Raw genomic sequence first — 19418 nt, forward strand, 5'->3', positions numbered from 1 at the left:
TGAATGGATCAAGAAGATGTGGTTTATCTATACCATGGAATACTACATGGCAATGAGAAACAATGAAATCTGGCCATGTGTAGCAACATGGATGGACCTTGAGGGTGTTATGCTGAGCGAACTAAGTCAGGCAGAGAAGGACAAATATCATATGTTTGCACGTATAGGAGGATTAGGAGGAACTTGACGGAGGAACAAGGGGGAGAAGAAGGGCGGAAATGGTGGGGGAAAGGGAGAGAGGCAAACCATGAGAGACTCTTGAATGCTGACAAAAACTGAGGACTGATGGATGTGGGGGGGAGGGGGGGATGGCCATGGAGGAGGACACTTGTGGGGATGAGCACTGAGTGTTATATGGAAACTAATTTGACAATAAACTATTTGTAAAAAAAAAAAAAAAAAAAAGTGCTCAGAATATTTATGTCACCCTAGAGGTGGGCAAAATCATCTAACACAAAGCCTATTTTATACAAAAGTGTTAATATTTCATGAAACTTATTGGAAATCTCATTGGAAGTGAAAAGTAGAATGGTCATATGGGTTTAGAATGGTTCTAAGTGAATTAGTTCTTTACCATTGTGACCACATGTCTGACTGGGAGCTGTGGCTCATAGCTACTATCTAACATTGCTAGAGTACCCTAACATGTATTGCTAGCCTGGGAAAAGTTCAAAATTCAAAGTACAGTTTCTAATGAATATGTATGTGTCACTTCCACACCATCATAAAGTCAAATAAAGTCAGGAATTATAGGAATTCTCTTTACTAATAGCTCTTTATGAATTTTAAGCTGGTCCCCCCACCAAAAAAATAGATTTAAATGGTTGAAACTTTATAGTTTGATTTTAGAAACTACAGATCCAAGAAGCTCAATGAAATCCAGATATGATAAAACACAGAAATAAATACCTAGACACATCTTAGCCCAAGTCCAGAAAATCAAGGACAAAGAAAATCCTGCAATCAGCAAGAGAGAAAAGAATCCCATGTGATCCCTGGTGGCAAGATGGTGGAGAAGCAGGGAGTTCACTATCTCCCGCCTGCATCTTTCAAATAAAGAAGGGCTGAAGCCAAAAAACTCTGAACCGCAAGAAGCTGGGAGGAAAAGAGATGGAGTCCACTAAAAAGACAGCTTCATAGGTACATGACTGTGAACTGGGGAAGGCAAAAATGGGCCAGGGGATGGAGGCACGGAGGGAAGGGAGCCCTATCTGCAGAGAGACAAAAAGAAGGGGAAAAAACAGCTGGGGAATCTTAAAACGGTTCCTGGAAGGAAAAAAGCACAGCCAGGACAGAGGGGAATTGTATCCTCCCATCTCTAGCAACAGGGCTTTCAGAGAGAAATCCCGCCTCTAGCCACGGAGATTTCTTCGGAACAGGGGGATCTCAGCTGCAGTCAGATTCAAGAGGAGCCAGCCCCATATGCAAGTCCCCGATCCCCTGGTAGGAAGTGCGCGGGCTTGTGGGATTATACTCTGGGCAGTATTATTGCTGCAAACCGAGTAAGATCTGGAAATGAAGCTGGGTGCAGGACATAAAACACAGCCCACCCTGGCTGCACCCATGGCAGAGTGAGATCAGACCCAAAAGTGTTTTGTAATGCCTGGTTCAAGAGGGGACCAAGGAGTTGCCATCTTTCTCCCCACAACACCAAGGCAGGGCCCAACGGACACAGAGCAAAGACAAGACCCACCTACACCAAACCACACCCATCTGTAATATGTAGTTGCTTGGTTACCCGGGCTTATATACAGAATACTGAAGAAGCCCCTCTCCCAAGATCAACACTGATGCATTGCTGTGATTGACTCTAGATCAATTCTTGCTATTCAGACAGACATTCTCCCTTATCACGTCCTGCTCTCTCCCCTCCTCTGGACTCACTTTTCTGGTTATAGGTTCGCTTAAACAGGTATATATAATCCATTCACTTGATGCATGTTCTATCTCCATAGTTACCTTCCTTTCTCTCTCTCTGAAATAATCAGACTATATAGTTTTTCTGGGTAACATTATCTTCAGGGATTTTTTTTCTTCCTCTTTTCTTTCTTTCCTTTTCTATTCTCCTTACCTCCTGCTGTATTCTCCTTTCTCTTTACCTGAATTAAGCCTTTTAGTCTGTCTCCCTGGTCAATGTTCAGCTTCTCTTTCTCCCCACCCCTGTTATTTCTCTCTTTGTATATGCTCCTCCATCAGCACATAACTCTTTATTTGTAGAGGAGATTTCTGGTTTTATGCTTTTATACTATCCTTTGTCTTTTGCTGGTTTTTTGTTGTTGTTATTTTTTTTTTTTCCTTTTGGTTTGCTTGTCTGTTTGAATTGTTTGTGAGTATGTGTGCTTTTGTTCCCTGTTTGTCTGTTTTCCTTTCCAGGTCTACCTCAAGAAACAAGCCAAAGTACACAGGGTAGAGAGTCCTAAATACCACTATGAGTAGGGAAATAAAATAACCCAAGTCTCAACAAGAGAGACCAAGAGACACCATTAAAAGAATACTACCTAATGGACAGGCCCAGGACAGTCAATGAGCCTCCTTTAAGATAGCAGTACTAACAGGTGCAGAGCACAGAACAAGCTTTTAAAACTGATGAGAGACAGAAAGCTAGCCAAAATGATGAAGTGGAAAAACTTTCCTCTAAAGAACTTCTAGGAAGAAGTGACAGCTAAAGAACTGCTCAAAACAGATAAGCAATATAACTGAACAAGACTTTAAAACAATAGTCATAAATTTAATTGCTGGGCTTGAAAAAGGTATGAAAGACATCAGAGAAGCTATTGGTACAAAGACTGTGGAGATTAAAGTAGTTGTGATGAATTAAAAAATGCTATAATTGAGGTGCATAACAAAATGGAGGTGGCCAATGTACAGACTGAAGAGGCAGAGAGAATAGGTGAAGTAGAAGACACAACTATAGAAAAAGAGGAAGCCGAGAAAAAGAGATAAACTGATCCAGGACCACTAAAGAAGAGTTCGAGAACTGAGTAATACAAACAGAACAACACCCATATCATAGGAATCCTACAAGAGGAAGAGAGAGAGAAAGGCACTGTAGGGGCACTTGAACAAATTATAGCTGAGAACTTCCCCCACCTGGGGAGGAAACAGACATTGAAATCCAAGAGGCACAGACAACTCCCCTCAGATGAAACTGGCAAAATAGAAGGACAAAGAGAAAACTCTGAAAGCAGCTAGGAATAAAAGGGCCCTAACATACAAAGGGAGACAGATCAGAGTATTTACAGACCTATCTACTGAAACGTGGCAGGCCAGAAAGGAATGGCAGGAGATCTTCAATGTGATGAACAGAAAAAATGTGCAGCCAAGAATCCTCTATCCAGAAAGCCAGTCATTCAGAATAGAAGAGAGATCAAAGTCTTCCCAGATAAACAAAAATTCAAAGAATGCACCACCACTAAGCCAGCCCTACAAGAACTCCTAAGGGGGACTCTATGAGGGAAATGTTGCAAGGAACACAAGGTGCCAGAGACGCCACCACAAGCATGAATCCTACAAAGGACACAATGACTCTAAACCTGTATTTTCAATAATAACACTGAATGTAAATGGATTAAATGCTCCAATCAAAAGACATAGCGAAGCAGAATGGATTAAAAAAAAAAAAATCTGGGGTGCCTGGGTGGCTCAGTCAGCTAAGTGGCCTACTTCGGCTCAGGTCATGATCTCACAGTTCGTGGGTTCAAGCCCTGCATCGGGCTCTGTGCTGACAGCTCAGTCTGAAGCCTGCTTCGGATTCTGTGTCTCCCTGTCTCTCTGACCCTCCCCTGCTCAACACTCCATGTCTCTCTCACTCTCTCCAAAATAAATAAGCATTAAATTTTTTTTAAAAAAATCCATCTATTTGCTGTCTACACGAAACTCATTTTAAACCTGAGGACACCTTCAGATTGAAAGGAGATGGACAAATGTATCATGCTACTGGAAGTCAAAAGAAACCTGGAGTAGCTATACTTATATCAGACAAGCTGGACTTTAAAGGCAGTAACAAGGGATGAAGAAGGGCATTATCTAATAATTACAGGATCTACCCATCAGGAAGATCTAACAATTATAAAGGTCTACACACTGAATACAGGAGCACCCAATTACATAAAACAATCACAAAAAGAAACAATCTTATGGATAAGAATGTGCTAATGGCAGTGGACTTTAATACTCCACTTACAGCAATGGATAGATCAACTAGACAGAAAATCACTAAAGAAGGAATGGACTTGAATGACACATTGGACCAGATGGATTTGAAAGGTATATTTAGAATTCTACATCCTGAGGCTATGGAATTCACTTTCTTCTCAAGTGCGCATGGCACATTCTCCAAGATAGATCACATACTGGGACATAAAGCAGCTCTCAATAAATATAAAAGAATTGAGATCATACCATGCACACTTCCAGAATACAATGCCATGAAACTTGAAATCACCCACAGGAAAAAGTCTGGAAAACCTCCATAAATATGGAGGTTACAGAACCCACTACTAAAGAATAAATGGGCCAATCAGGCAAGTAGAGATGAAATTTAAAAATATATGGAAACAAATGAAAATGAAAATACACGAGTCCAAACTCTATGGGATGCAGCAAAGGCAGTCCTAAGAGGAAAGTACATTGCTCTCCAGGCCTATTTCAAGAAACTAGAAAAAGCACCAATACAAAATCTAACAGTGCACCCAAAGGAATGAGAAGCAGAGCAGAAAAAACACCCCAAACCCAGCAGAAAAAAAGAGAAATAAAGATCAGGGCAGAAATAAACAGTATAGAATCAAAACAAAAAACAAACAAACAAAAAACCACAGTTGAACAGATCAATGAAACCAAGAGTTGGTTTTTTGGAAAAAAACAAAAAAAAACAACAACAACAAAAAAAACAAAATTGATAAACCCCTAGCCAGGCTTCTCAAAAAGAAGAGAGCAACCAAATAGACAAAATCATGAATGAAAATGGATTTATTACAACCAATCCCTCAGAAATGCACGCAATTATCAGGGAATACTATGAAAAATTATATACCAACAAACTGGACAACTTAGAAGAAATGAATGAATCCCTAAACACATATGAACTACCAAAATTCACACAGGAAGAGATAGAAAATCTGAACAGACCCATAACTAGTGAAGAAATTGAATCAGTTATCAAAAATCTCCCAACAAGAGCCCTTGGCCAGATGGTTTCCCTGGGGAATTCTACCAGGCATTTAAATCAGAGTTAATCCCCATTCTTCTCAAGCTGTTCCAAAAAATAGAAATCGAAGGAAAACTTCCAAACTCATTCCACGAAGCCAGCATCACTTTGATTCCCAAGACAGAAACTCAGCAAAAAAAGAGAACTACAGGCCAATATCTTTGATGAATAAGGATGCAAAAATCCTCAACAAGATCCTTGCAAATCGAATTCAACAGCATATAAAAAGAAATACCCTCCATGATCAAGTGGGATTCATCCCTGGGTTACAGGGTTCAATATTTGCAAATCTATCAATGTAATACATCACAGTAACAGAGGATAAAAATCATATGATCCTGTCGATAGATGCACAAAAAACATTGGACAAAATACAGCATCCTTTCTTAATAAAGGCTCTCCAGCAAGTAGAGACAGAAGGAACCTACTTTAACATCATAAAAGCCATTTATGAAAAGCCCACGGCTAATATAATCCTCAACGGGGAAAAACTGAGAGCTTTCCCCCTGAGATCAGGAACACAACAGGGATGTCCACTCTCACCACTGTTGTTTAACATAGTGTTGGAAGTCCTAGCATTGGCCATCAGACAACAAAAGGAAATAAAAGGCATCAGAACTGGCAAAGAGGAGTCAAACTATCATGTTTCACAGATGACATGATACTCCACATGGAAAACCCGACAGACTCCACCAGAAGCCTACTAGAACTGATCCATGAATTCAGCAAAGTCCCAGGGTACAAAAAAATCAACGTACAGAAAATGGATGCATTTTTATACACCAATAATGAAGCAACAGAAAGAGAAATCAAGAAACTGACCCCATTCACAATTGCACAAAAATACCATAAAATACCTAGGAATAAACCTAACCAAAAATATAAGAGAACTGTATGATGAAAACTATAGAAAACTTATGAAGAAAAATAGGACACAAAGAAATGGAAAAACATCCCATGTTCATGGATTGAAAGAATAAATATTGTTAAAATGTCAATACTACCCAAAGCAATCTACCCCTTCAATGCAATCCTAATCAAGATTGCACCAGCATTCTTCTCAAACCTAGAACAAACTATCCTAAAATTTGTATGGAGCCACAGAAGACCCTGAATAGCCAAAGTAATATTGAAGAAGATAACCAAATCAGGAGGCATCACAATTCCAGAATTTAGCCTCTACTATAAAGCTGTAGTCCTCAAGACAGTATGGTATTGGCCAAAAACAGACACATAGACCAATGGAATAGAATAGAGAACCCAGAATTGGACCCAGAAATGTATGGCCAACTAATCTTTGATAAAGCAGGAAAGTATCCAATGGAAAAAAGATGGCCTCTTTAGCAGATAGTGCTGGGAGAATTGGACAGCAATGTGCAAAAGAATGAAACTAGATCACTTTCTTATAGCATACACAAAAATAAACTCAAAATGGATCAAGGATCTGAATGTGAGGCAGGACACCATCAAACCTTAGAGGAGAAAGCAGGAAACAACCTCCTTGACCTCAACCGCAGCAATTTCTTACTTGACATATCCCGGAAGGCAGGGAATCAAGAACAATAATGAACTATTGGGACACCAAGGGAAACAATAAAACTAATCGGCAACTGACAGAATGGGAAAAGATAGTTGCAAATGACAGATAAAGGGGTAGTATCCAAAATCTATAAGGAACTCACCAAACTCCACACCTGAAAAACAAAGAATTCAGTGAAGAAATGGGCAGAAGACATGAACAGACACTTCTCCAAAGAGGACATCCAGATGGCCAACAGACCCATGAAACGATGCTCAGCGTCCCTCATCATCAGGGAAATACANTATGGTTTCTCTATACAATGAAATACTATGTGGCAATGAGAAAAAATTAAATCTGGCCATTTATAGCAACGTGGATGGAACTCAGGGGTGTTACACTAAGTGAAATAAGTCAGGCAGAGAAGGTCAGATACCATATGTTTTCACTTGTAAGTGGAACAGGAAAAACAGCAGAGGACCAGGCGGGAGGAGAAGGGAAAAAATAGTTGGGGAGAGGGAGGGAGGCAAACCATGAATAACTCTTCAATACTGAGAATAAACTGTGGGCTGATGAGGGGTTGAGAAGGGAAGTAGGGTGATGTGCATGGAGCAGGGCACTTGTTGGGATGAGCACTGGGTGATTAATGGAAACTAATTTGACAATAAACTATTAAATAAAATAAATAAATAAATAAATAAAAGAATCTCATGCAAAGGAAACCAGCAGTACTATTTACGGTTGACTTCTGAATTAAACAATAGAGGCCAAAAGACAGTGGACAAAGCCGAAGTGCTGTCAAACAAGAATCCTAAACCCAGTAAACCTCTTCTTTGAAAAAATAAGATAATGGAAAAAAGAATGCATTTCCAGGTAAAGTCTGAAAAAAAGTTGCTGCTAGCAAGNCTGGAAAATAATTTAGATCCAGAAAGAAATTAAGACACCCAAAATGTTGAATATATAGGTAAATAAAAGATTGCATAAATATATTTTCTGTAATTCTCACAGTCCTTTTTTAAGCATTATATAAAACAATAAGAACACTGTATTTAGGAGATTTAAAATTTATAATGACATCTTTTATGGTACCATAATAGCAGAAACAGGGAGACTGGAAGATATTAAGCAGTTTTAGATCAAAGTTGCCATATTTTGCAGGAATTAAGTCCATATTTACCTGAAGTAGACTGTGATAAATATTTTAATGTAATCCCTAGCAACTACTAAGAACCACAACAGACTAGTTTAAAAAATAGCAGATATGGTTACAGAACTGTTCTCCCATGAGTCAAAGAAGAAACTCCAAGGACTAAACACCTGAACAATTGTCCATGGAAACCTAGAAGCCTGGAATAGAGGCCACATGGCAGCACTTAACCATCTTAAGCAAAGTGGTCAAAATCGTAATAAGCAACCAGGATGGAATTGCCTAGTCTTGACCTAGGAACAAGGTGGACAGATATCAACACAACTGATCACAAGTCATAATGAAAACAGAAAGTGGATGAGTAGAAGGTATAGGTCCTCCACCTTATGAGAAATCCTTAAAGTTGGTCTCTTTCCATACCTAAGTCAATCCTCAGACTCAGGACCCATCAATTCCAAGAGAATCCAGATCCTAAAGATGAAGTAACCACAGAAAGTATGCACACTCATGCTCTCCACAGTCTTCCTGAAAGGTGACCATGGCTCCTTGTTCAGATAACCATACACTGGATAAAGAATAACCGATATTTCCAAGGCAGGTGTCCACATAGGCTATGAGGTGATGCTGAGAAGCACTGATCCCAAAAGCCCTCATGATCTCCTGCTAGAGTCAGAGTATATGGGGCCCAGGCAGTAAAAGAGTACTGGCCCAGGCCCAGCTCAGTGTGCCCAATATGCCTAGGGACACATTTGGTAAGAATTTCTCAGTTCCAAATTGTTTAATTCAAAGGGACATGATTAACAGTTCAGAAACTTCCTATTCACTCCTGGCCCTATAAAGCAAGAACCAATATAGTAGGAAAATGGAACTACCGGAAATTTCTCCTTTAAGTCAAGATAGGAATCAACAGTATACTATGGAAAGAGAGATCAGTGCCACTTTCAAAGACTTAAATGCGTGATGGCAATGTCATCTTGTCCTGTTCAATTCCTCAATGTGACTCCTGCAAGAAGCCCAGTGAATCACAGAAATGCATAGTGGACCACTGCAAACCTAATCAAGCAGTAGACCATGTATAGCTGCTATAGCAGAAAGGTTATCTTCAGTAGAATAGATTAACACGTCCCTGGTTATAGGATAGTTCTATGCCTGGCATGTTTATCAAGTCTTTTAGTATTCATTAGAAAGGAGAATTAGAAGCAGTTTGTTTTCACTTGGGACAAGCCATATGCATTTGTGGTCTTGAAGAGCCAACTTAATTCTCCTGCTTTGTGTCAAAATATAGCTCAACAGGATTTGAACCATCTGGACACTCTGCAGAACATCACACTGCCCATTATATAGATGGTATGTGTATCAATCCTGATAATAATTGGCAATTACAGATGCCTTGGTAAGATAAATGCATTCCAGAAAGTCAAAGATACATCTCAAAAGCTCAGGGACCTGCCATATTGGTCAAGATTTTAGGGGTCTGGATATCCAGAACTTGCTGGAATAGCTCCCTCAAAGTAATTACACCTGGCAACACCTACAATTAAGAAACAGTGATTGGCAAGTCTCCAAGTTTTGGAAAAACACATATTCCACACCTGGGAATACTGCTCAATCCCATTCAGAAGCAAAGTCACACAGAAGACTGTAAAGTTTTAAGTTAGGCCCAGAGCAATACAAGATGTTTATATATTAGAGTAAGACATAGGAGACTCTACTAAAAGTTTTAATAGTAAATTGAAAGCAAAACTTCAAGATTTCTGAAGCAACACCATACCTTCATCAGAGAACTATTGAGAATTCAAAAAGTGGCTTCTGCATGCTATTTGGCACTGGTAGAAGATGAACATTTAACTATGGAGTACCAAGTGACCCTTAGACCACAAAGGCCCAACATACACTGCATACTATTAGATGCATCAAGCTGGAAGTTTGCACAGGCCCAGCAAAACCCATCCTAAAGTGGAAACGGTTCCATATATCAGGTTTGGGCAAGTCCAGGGGTCCTTACCTACTGTCTCAGGAGACATTCTCTATCAGTAGCTGGAGGAGGAGGAAGACAACCAAGGGTGGTTCACAGTTAAATCAGCTGGGTCTGTGAATGCAAGACAAAAAACAGACTGCTATCTCATTATAGGCCTGCTCATACAGGTCATTGAAAGACAGTGGTAAGAAGAAATACTCTCAGTGGCAGGGATTCAAGTGGAACAGCTTGATATTCACTTTGTGTAGAAAGTACAGTGGCCCTAAATTAGGATATACTTTGTTTACATGAAGTGGTAAATGACTTGCCTATCTGGTAAGAGGCCTTAAGGTTACAATATTGGAAGACTGAGTGCAAGAACATTCAAGAGGCAAATGTTGGATTTAGGGGAGGGGGCACAAAATGTGAGAGAGAATTCTTGGATTGCACATAAATGCCCAACAGAAATTCTCAATTGCAGAACAAGTCCAAGCAAACAAGTGGAGAGGTCTTCATCAGGGATCTACCAGCTTCTTTCCTCAAACAAGGGCTTGCCCAATGTGATCAAAACTGAATTAGCCCAAGTGACAGACATAGGAGCTATGCATGGCCCATCATATTCATAATGTCAGTAAGGCTGATGTCCAATATCTGAGCAATAGAGGGCAATGCTGAGAGCCTCCAGTGAAACACCAAATCTGAAGTAGACCAGTGTCTCAGCGCTAAGTTGATTTATTGGACATCTAACTTGTAAGAGTCCTGTTTTATCCTGGCTGGCTCATATTCTAGATAGTTTACCTTTTCTAATCACAAAGCTTGAGCCAGCATGACCATCCACATTAGTTTCCTAGGGCTGCCACAAACTGGGAACTGGAAACAAAAATATATTCTTTCACAGTTCTGGAGGCCAGAAGTCTGAAATCAAGGTGTTGCCAATTTTGGTTCTTTCTGCATGTTTAGAAGGAGAATCTATTCCAGGCCTGTTTCCTTGCTTTAAGTGGCTAGAGCAATCCTTGGCATTCCTTAGCCTGCAGACACATCACTTCAAATTCTGTTTTTGCATTACCTTCTTGTCATTGAATTTGGGGCCTACCGTAATCCAGTATGATGATTTCTGCCTGGTCATTTTGGATCCCTTATGTCAAAGAACTAGTAGACAGAAAAAGGAGTCACCTTGCTGAAAGAGGTAACTAACCTCAATCATTATGAAAATGTACAACTGATACTATATGATGGAGGAAGGAGGACATTTGATACTCAGAAAATCCAATGGGGGCATCTTGGGGACTTCACACCCAATTGGAACTATAAATGCGCAAATTCAGAAACTATAGTCTGACAAGGGTATGGTAACCAGGGACTAAGACCCCTCAGTAATGAGGGTCTAGATGGGTCACCCTAATAAGCCAGCCATGAAGACCAGAAAGGATAGCCACTCAGGAGCCAAACCTAGAATGGGTAATTCTAGGTTCTAGAATGTAACTTAGAAGTTACAACTCAACTGCAAACTCAGTTAGATTAAATTGGCAATTTAATCCAACTATTCTCCTTGCTTTTTAAAACAAGATTACCCAGAAACTGTGACAAACCACAATGCTGGGAAAGTTGTGTGTGAATGAAGTCATCTTAATGTGAAAAGGGAATTTACATTGTGCAAGGACTCTAGTTCCCTGGAAGCCCTTGGTGCCTGGGGCCAAATCCCCTTCACTGAGCTGGTATACACAAACCCACCATTGTTATTAAGGGCTGATAAATGCTCAAAGCTGCCCCTTTCTCCAAATTTTCCTTGGCTAAATGCAAACAGGAGCGGTCGCATTCAAAAAGTTAACCTTGCCACCAAGGATGGTCAGGGACATGCTAAGTACAAAAGGTTTGTCCCGTTGCTTTAGGTGAAACTATCTCTACACTATGATCTGTGCTACACAAAGAGCTTAAGACCAAGATATAGCTAATCTTCACCTATTTTTCTTGCTCAGCTTTCTATTCTTGCTGTATCTTGCCTTCCTCAATATCCCTCTCTTGAAGAGTTATGTACTCAACTTTTTATATCAGAAATCCACAACTCTGGCTCTGCTTCTAAAGAACATATGTAAGGTATAAACCAAACATAATGTGGTTTCTAAAAGACTGAAAAATTAAGCAGAAATTTTAGCACCCCCACAATGTTAGTAATAGAAATGGTATTCAAAGCTCACAAAGAGGATCCTGATAAACAGGTCAGGCTTTTACTTAGGATACCCAAATAGCTATATACTCAACTTCTAATTAGCTCAATCCTAACCAGCCTCTAACTGAATTGATGTGATCTGCCAGTATCTTCTCTGTAATGAGACCAGAATCTATTCAACTTTTCAAAAACAATGTCTGGCATTCAATGACCAGGCACAGGAGAAAAAAAAAAAAAAAAATAGGACCAAGAGTTTAAATAGTAAATAGAAAGATCCACAAGTGATCCAGATCGTCAAGTCAATAGACATAATTAAAGTATTATGGTCAAGACACTCAACAAGATATACTATATACTATTTCAGACAGTAACTAATTTTTTAATAAAATGAAAATTCTAGAATTGAAAATTGGAATATGGGAGTTTAACAAAGTTCACCAAAAAAATGATGAATAAAAAATGGGAACACAGGGCAAACAAGCACACAGACTGAAACAAGGAGAGGAAGACAGGATAGGCACAAGAATATGGGATAACAATTGTTATAGCATTAATATACATCTAACTCAGTAATGTCAGACAACTTTGCCCTCTTACCCCAGAGGACATGTGGTAGTATCTAAAGATTATTTTTTCCAATCAAAATTCTACTGGCATCTAGTGGGTAGAGACCAAAGGTACTATTACACATCCTATAATGAACATGACTCCCACAAATATTAATTATCTGATACAAAAATGTCCATATAATTGCTGTTGACAAGCTAGGATATCAACAGTGTAAGGAAGAGAACAGAATCTGGCAGAAGCAATATTTAAAAAAATAATGGCTAATATTTTTCCAAAACTAACAAAACACAACAAAAGTACTTTAAAAAAAGCCTAAGTTGTATGTCAGCTAATTAATTATATGGACTTAATGGATTCTAGACTGAAGAGGCAAAAGAAATGTCATTCATAGAAATTTTAACGCTGGCTAAACCTTCAATAGTTTAGAAAATCATTTTTCAATATAGTGTTTTTAAAATCTATTTTTTAAGTTTTATGAGAGAAAGTGAGCAAGAGAGAGCAGGGGAAGGGCAGAAAGAGGGACAGAGAATCCCAAGCAGGCTCTGTGCTGGCAGGGGCTTGAACCCATGAAACACAAGATCATGACCTTAGCCAAAATGAAGAATCAGACACTTAACCAACTGACCCACCCAGGTGCCCAAAGAAGTCATTTTTTAAAGTTTCTTAATTTTTTTTTTTTGGTTTTGTTCATTTTTTATGACCGAGCATGAGCAGGGGAGGGGCAGAAAGAACGAGGCACAGAATCTGAAGCAGGCTCCAGGCTCTGAGCTATCGCACAGAGTTCAATGCAGGGCTCTAACTCATGGACCTCAAGATCATGACTTGAACCTAAGTCAGAAGCTTAACCAAATGAGCCACCCGGGTGCACCACACCCCCAAGAAGTCATTTTTACTACTTACCTACCCAATTTTGATCCATGATGCTGCTTTGAAATTCAACAATTGGAGATTATACTCTCAGTTCAGACCACCCACCTGCTTTCAAAATTACTATCAAACTATTCTGACTGCAGCTTTCAGTAACACAGACTAGACATACAGTAGTGAAGTCATCACAGACACTAAAACACTAGTACATATAAGTGGGACACAGTGTCAACCATAACTCATTGGCTCCTACCTCTCTAAACATTTTCTAAAATGAGGCTTTCCTTTATCAAGTGCTAAGCACATATGTTGGTGCTATGTATGTACTCACTGTGACCGGTTAAAATGTTTGAACAGTAGTGAAACCTTATACTGATATGCCCTGCTCTTTATAAAATTATTGAAAATACAAACCTATCATCACCCCTTATTCTAGCCTTTAATTACCCTTCTCATGCAGACAGACCATACTCACTTCCAGGGAAAAATACACAATCGCCCAGGCTCCTTATGACCAGAGTGATCCTTCTTCTATTCTCCAGAAAAATATAGCCAGTTTCTCATTCATAACAGATCCTCTGATATTTGTACTTTTAGTGTTCATTCTTCCATATTTAATCTTATACTTATGATTAATCTTATATTTATGCAAGCCTGTTATACTAGCTAGCACAATGCTGTGCACACATTACTTAATATGTATTGAATAGCTGAATAATACACAAATACATGTATACATGTCCCTTCAAAATAGAATTATTTAATATAAATCAATGGTGTCAAGTCATTGCCCCACAGAGTAAAGGACATGAATTTGTTAAATTGATGTTCTACTTGGATGGAGGCCACTTTCCAAATGAATGTGTCCAAATTTCCATTATGAGTGCCTGGATATGGTGCCATGCGGTGTTTTCTGTGGAAAGCAATTGTTAAAGAGTGCCAGGAAAGAACTCCTGTGAAACCTGGTGGGACCTTCATTTTATTCAGTTTCCAGATTGTAAAGTGATTGCTTTGGGTTTCTACTATTTCCCATTCTCATTACACTCTTTGTCACCAGAATGGATTTATGTGGTGCCATATTCTGCACACATTATGATGTTTGTCAAGATAATGAATAGTCTGAAAGTTTGAATTTCCAATACAGTCAGTGAATTATGAAAGTGTGTCTTAAAATATTTCCTCACTCTGCTCAGTCACCCAACAGGCTCAGCTCTCCCTCCCCTCAAAAACCTAACTGTTGCCAGGAAGAGGTCTAAGAGGTCAGTGAAGCAAAGATTAGAATATTGAAAAGGTCAGTGTGGCACGGCCACTTCTTTAATTCACACCACAAATTAGACATTAAAATTCTAGGTTCTCACTCCTGTGACAAATGAGAATTGAAAAATAGCATAAAATTAATCGGTAACACTTTTTAAAGTGACAAACGGTTATTAATTTCTTTGGTATTCATTACAATAACATTAATCATAAAAAAACTCTTTGAATGTAGAAGTAGCTATGTGCAGTTCCATAGGAATTTGGAGGTAATTTAGCATTCACTAATGTCCATTTACAATGAAGTGTTACTATATTAATCCACTTTTCTGTGACAAAACCTGTAATGGAAGAAAGACAAAGTCTGCTCCCTCTGTAGACTCTCCATTTCAATTGTGAAGCCAACTTAAGTCTTTAGTTAAGACTCAAATTTTAAGTGGTCTCTTGATTATTATGGTTAGCCCAAGTCCAAGGTTCAAAGAATGTGAAAAATTAAGATGATCTGGATACCAAGGAGCATAATACTTTTTTTTTTTTTTTTTAATTTAGGTCTGTGAGTTTCGGTATTAGCTGCAAGCTATTCTCACAACTCAATGACACTCAACAGAAGATTCAATCCTCTTAGAGGTAGGTAGCTATTCCATGCCTAAGCCCTAGCCTTAATTCTGGCTTTTCATCTCGTTGCCATTAAAATGGAAAGAAAATGTCCATTCTGGTGACAGAGAGTAAAGTATAAATGGAAAAGTGAAACCCAAAAACAAACACTACTATCTAGTAATTCATTAAAGCTATTCAGATTTCATAACCCTTGTTTATTCTGCTGAATCTAATTCCAAAAAAAAACTACCAGTCTACTAGAGTACTAGCCAACTTCTTAGCAATACCTGTAACATCAGCTTGTTGTTCTTTATTTATTTCAGAAAGAGAGACAGCATGAGTAGGGGAGGGTCAGAGAGAGAGAGACACACAGGATTTGAAGCAGGCTCTAGGCTCTGAGCTAGCTGTTAGCACAGAGCCCAATGTGGGGCTCCAACCCACGATCCATGAGATCAGGACCTGAGTTGAAGTTGGACACAACTGACTGAGCCACCCAGGCACCTCATAGCTTGTTGTTCTTAACAACAATTTTTCATCAAAGAATACCATTAGACACAACACTGGACACTATTGTCAATAGTTAACATGCATTAACTAAGCCAATTCTCTCTGCATTATCAATACTATCCCTACTTTATACAGATGAGGAGAGGAACACAGTGTACACAGCTAGCAACTGGCTAAGATCTGGAGCCTGCCAGTCAGGCACTTGAGTCTACCCTCTGAGAAATTACACTTTGCTGCCTCTTGTCTTCCCAAATGGCTGGTTTGCAAGAACACCTAGTAGGACGGTCGACTAGAATCTAGGAACTTTAAAGGAAGCTCAATTTCCTACAAAATCATGAAGAACAAGAATTTATACTTCTAAATCAGAGCTTTCAGAAACAAAAAATAAGTATGCTGCAACAGGTACCAGGAGCTACTGATCCCTTCAGCTCTGGGGCAGCCAGATGGGGTCTAGTGTAGCCTAAGCCAACAGGCCAGTTGCAACCACCATCTGCCTCCTCCAGGCTGTATGGAGCATATGGAGAGGAGCAGGGTCTGAAGGACCACAGGGCTCCAGGCCACTGGCAAGATAGGGACGCCTGTCATGGGCTGCTGTGTGCACTGTTGGGCTGAATGCAGATGGGAAGTGCTGTACTCCCTGACAATAAACTTCAGCGGCCAGCTGCAAAGCACAGCACTGCTGCTGAAATGAAGAGCCAACACAACTCTAAGAGGTCGTATTCTGGGTAAACAAGGAGCACTTCTATCTGTGGCCCAAGGTGTGGCCACTTGGGAATGAAGTGGGAGCTCAAGTGGAAGTGCCTGGTAAGTCTTCAAGCAGCATCCTGAATCCTTGCCTTCATATATACAGAAATTTCTATCTGTCTGCAGCTGATGTGCCCTTTTATTAGCATCTGAGCTATCTGAGAGTGACAGAGCTAACAATCCATGCACGTTCTTCAAATTAGAACACCGTTATTATTTCTAAATACTTACTATCAAGAAGTTCAATTAGATTTTAATCTTTTCACATTATCACAAGAAATGTCAACATTTAGTTCATGAAAGAAAAGAGCGGTTAGATACTTAAATGTAATTTCAGTGGTTGTAAATTGTAGAATAATTGCAAAAATTGTTTTAAGTTTCTTCTGTAACCATCTGTGGAATAAAATTTCTTAGTTGACAAAGACAATCAACACTTTGAACACATCACTAAAATCTTGATCAGAAATTATATGTAGTCCTTGCAAGTATTAACCCTGTATTAAAAAGCTGAAGCAATCAGGGCTCCTGGTGGTTTCAGTTGGTTAAGCATCTGACTTCAGGGTTTAGATCAGGATTTCATGATCCATGGGTTTGAGCCCTGTGTCGGGCTCTGTGCTGACAGCTCTGAGCCTGGAGCCTGCTCTGTATCTCTCACTCTCTGCCCTCCCCTGCTTGCACCCGGTTTCTCTCTTTCAAAACTAAAATAACATTAAATTTTTTTATTTCAAAGAAATTTAAATGTTTGTATTTGAAAGAGCATAGGAGCACATGCACATGATCAGGGAAGGGCAGAGAGAGAGAGGGAGACACAGAATCCAAAACAGGTTCCAGACTCTGAGCTGTCAGTACAGAGCCCGACACAGGACTCAAACCCACAAACCATGAAATCATGACTTGAGCTAAAGATGGACACTTAATGGACTGAGCCACCCAGGTGCCCCCGCACCCCGCCCCCAATTTTTTTTTTTTTTCCCAAAAGCTGAAGCAAGCTCCGATTTCTCTAAAAATGAAAAAAAGTATCTGGAATTCTCTAAAAACTAATTTTCTATAGTTTTTTGTATTTTTTGTTCTCGTAGATTAGCAGAAAAGGTAATGACGGTTTTCACCATTTCACAGCGAATTCCCTCAAATCATGAACATATGCCAGAATGCTACACAAATATTCTCATGAATAGGTCGGGAAGTACTGCTCCAGAAGGTACCTGGAAATGAAGACACAGCAGGAACAAGCTCATAAAAACCTGAAGCAAAAGCATCCTAGGAAGAAAAGAGCTTTAAAGTTCCCCTGACTTTCTAAAGGTTTTAAAATATTTATCATGCCCATGAAGACTTTTTTTTCAAGTGATAAATTCTCATCAGATTAAAAAGTAAACTCAGCTGAGAATAGGGAATCAGAGTTTGAACTTGACAGGTCAGGGAATGCTTCAGGGAGCTTGACAAAAACCTTTCTTTGAAGATTCTTGTTATGCACATGCAAGCACCTGGCACCCTGCTCTGGAGAAGGGACATTTGCTTTCCTTCTGATTCCAACATCTCTTCCCCCCCTAGAGTTCAGCTGTGCATCACCAGCATCACCACCTTGGTTACCCCTTTCGTAACCAAGCAAATGAACACAAGTTCTGGGGCTGCCCTTGGTTATGTGCCCCCGCCTCACAGTCCCACCTCCCCTATGTGGGCAGAGGTGGTTGATGACCTAGTCTTCAGGATGGAGAGCTCCTTGCAGGGAGGTTCTTCTCACACCCCCCTGCCCCCTGATAATACTTAGCAGAAGGTTCAGATGACATATAGTCTCCCTCTGCCACACATTTGCTGACTCTCATTGTACAAAGTACTGAACTCTACTGAAACTCAGTTTCTTCATCTGTAAGATGGGTATAGTTATGTATGTTGTAAGATCTTTATGAAGATTAAGGAGATACAATTCACTAGGTCTAAGACTGTAAAGTCCTCAATACATTTTAACCAGAATAAGGACAGCTATTGATGGTTGAACTGAAATGTTAAAGGTATTATTTGAAGTGCTAACCACCCACAAGTTCTATTCCAACCTGGTTTATCTTCACAAGATAACAGAGGTAAATAAAAGTGAGGATTTTGTTATCAAAGCAGCAGGCTCTATAACCCACTAGCTTAGGCCTAAAAATCTCAGGTGAGTTTCTGCTGCCCTCCACTCCGTGCTCTGAAATGAGGAGGTCATAAGAATCCTCCTCCATTGCTTTTCTCCCCCCACCCCCTGAAATGGGTTGGACTGGGAACCTCTGAAGCCTGTGACCCATCTTCCAGTCTGCAGTCTCCCATCTTCTTACACAGAGCTTCCCCAACCCTGATCCAGGACCAGCTCACTTTTCTTAACTTTTTTGCTTTTTCTGAGCTTATGAATACTCCATTTTCTTGCATCAGCTCCTAGGATTAATTTACTGGTTTCCTTAATTCATGGTTTTCCACTTATCAGCTGCCCCCTTGTCATTGCCCTCATTTCCTGATTTCCTAGCTTGCCCTCAGTTTTCTCAACTCTAAGTCCTTATTCACTGGACACACCCAGAACATTCCCTCAGGCCCAGCATCAAGGGGCAGGAACTCCTCACTCTGTCCCTGGAACCCCTTAGCCCTTCTCCATTCTCTGCTTCCATCGCCTTTCTCTCCCTCCCCTCCACCAGGAGAGCTGTAGGGAAATCTTTTGTTCTTTCCCACAGATGAGATCAGGTGCCTGCGTTCTCCCTCTTGATCTCGCTTTAGCGGGTCAGCGTGGAAATGCAGGAGGTCTGCACTACCATGTTAAGTGAAAAGGCAAGATATGATTGAACTTGCAAACTTTTCTAACAGTTGATGTAAAAAAAAAAAATATATATATATATATATATATCAAAGGTTTGCCTACATTTT

Source organism: Crocuta crocuta, unplaced genomic scaffold (genome assembly GCF_008692635.1).
Source record: "Crocuta crocuta isolate KB4526 unplaced genomic scaffold, BGI_CrCroc_1.0 scaffold36, whole genome shotgun sequence".
Taxonomy (NCBI): Eukaryota; Metazoa; Chordata; class Mammalia; order Carnivora; family Hyaenidae; genus Crocuta; species Crocuta crocuta.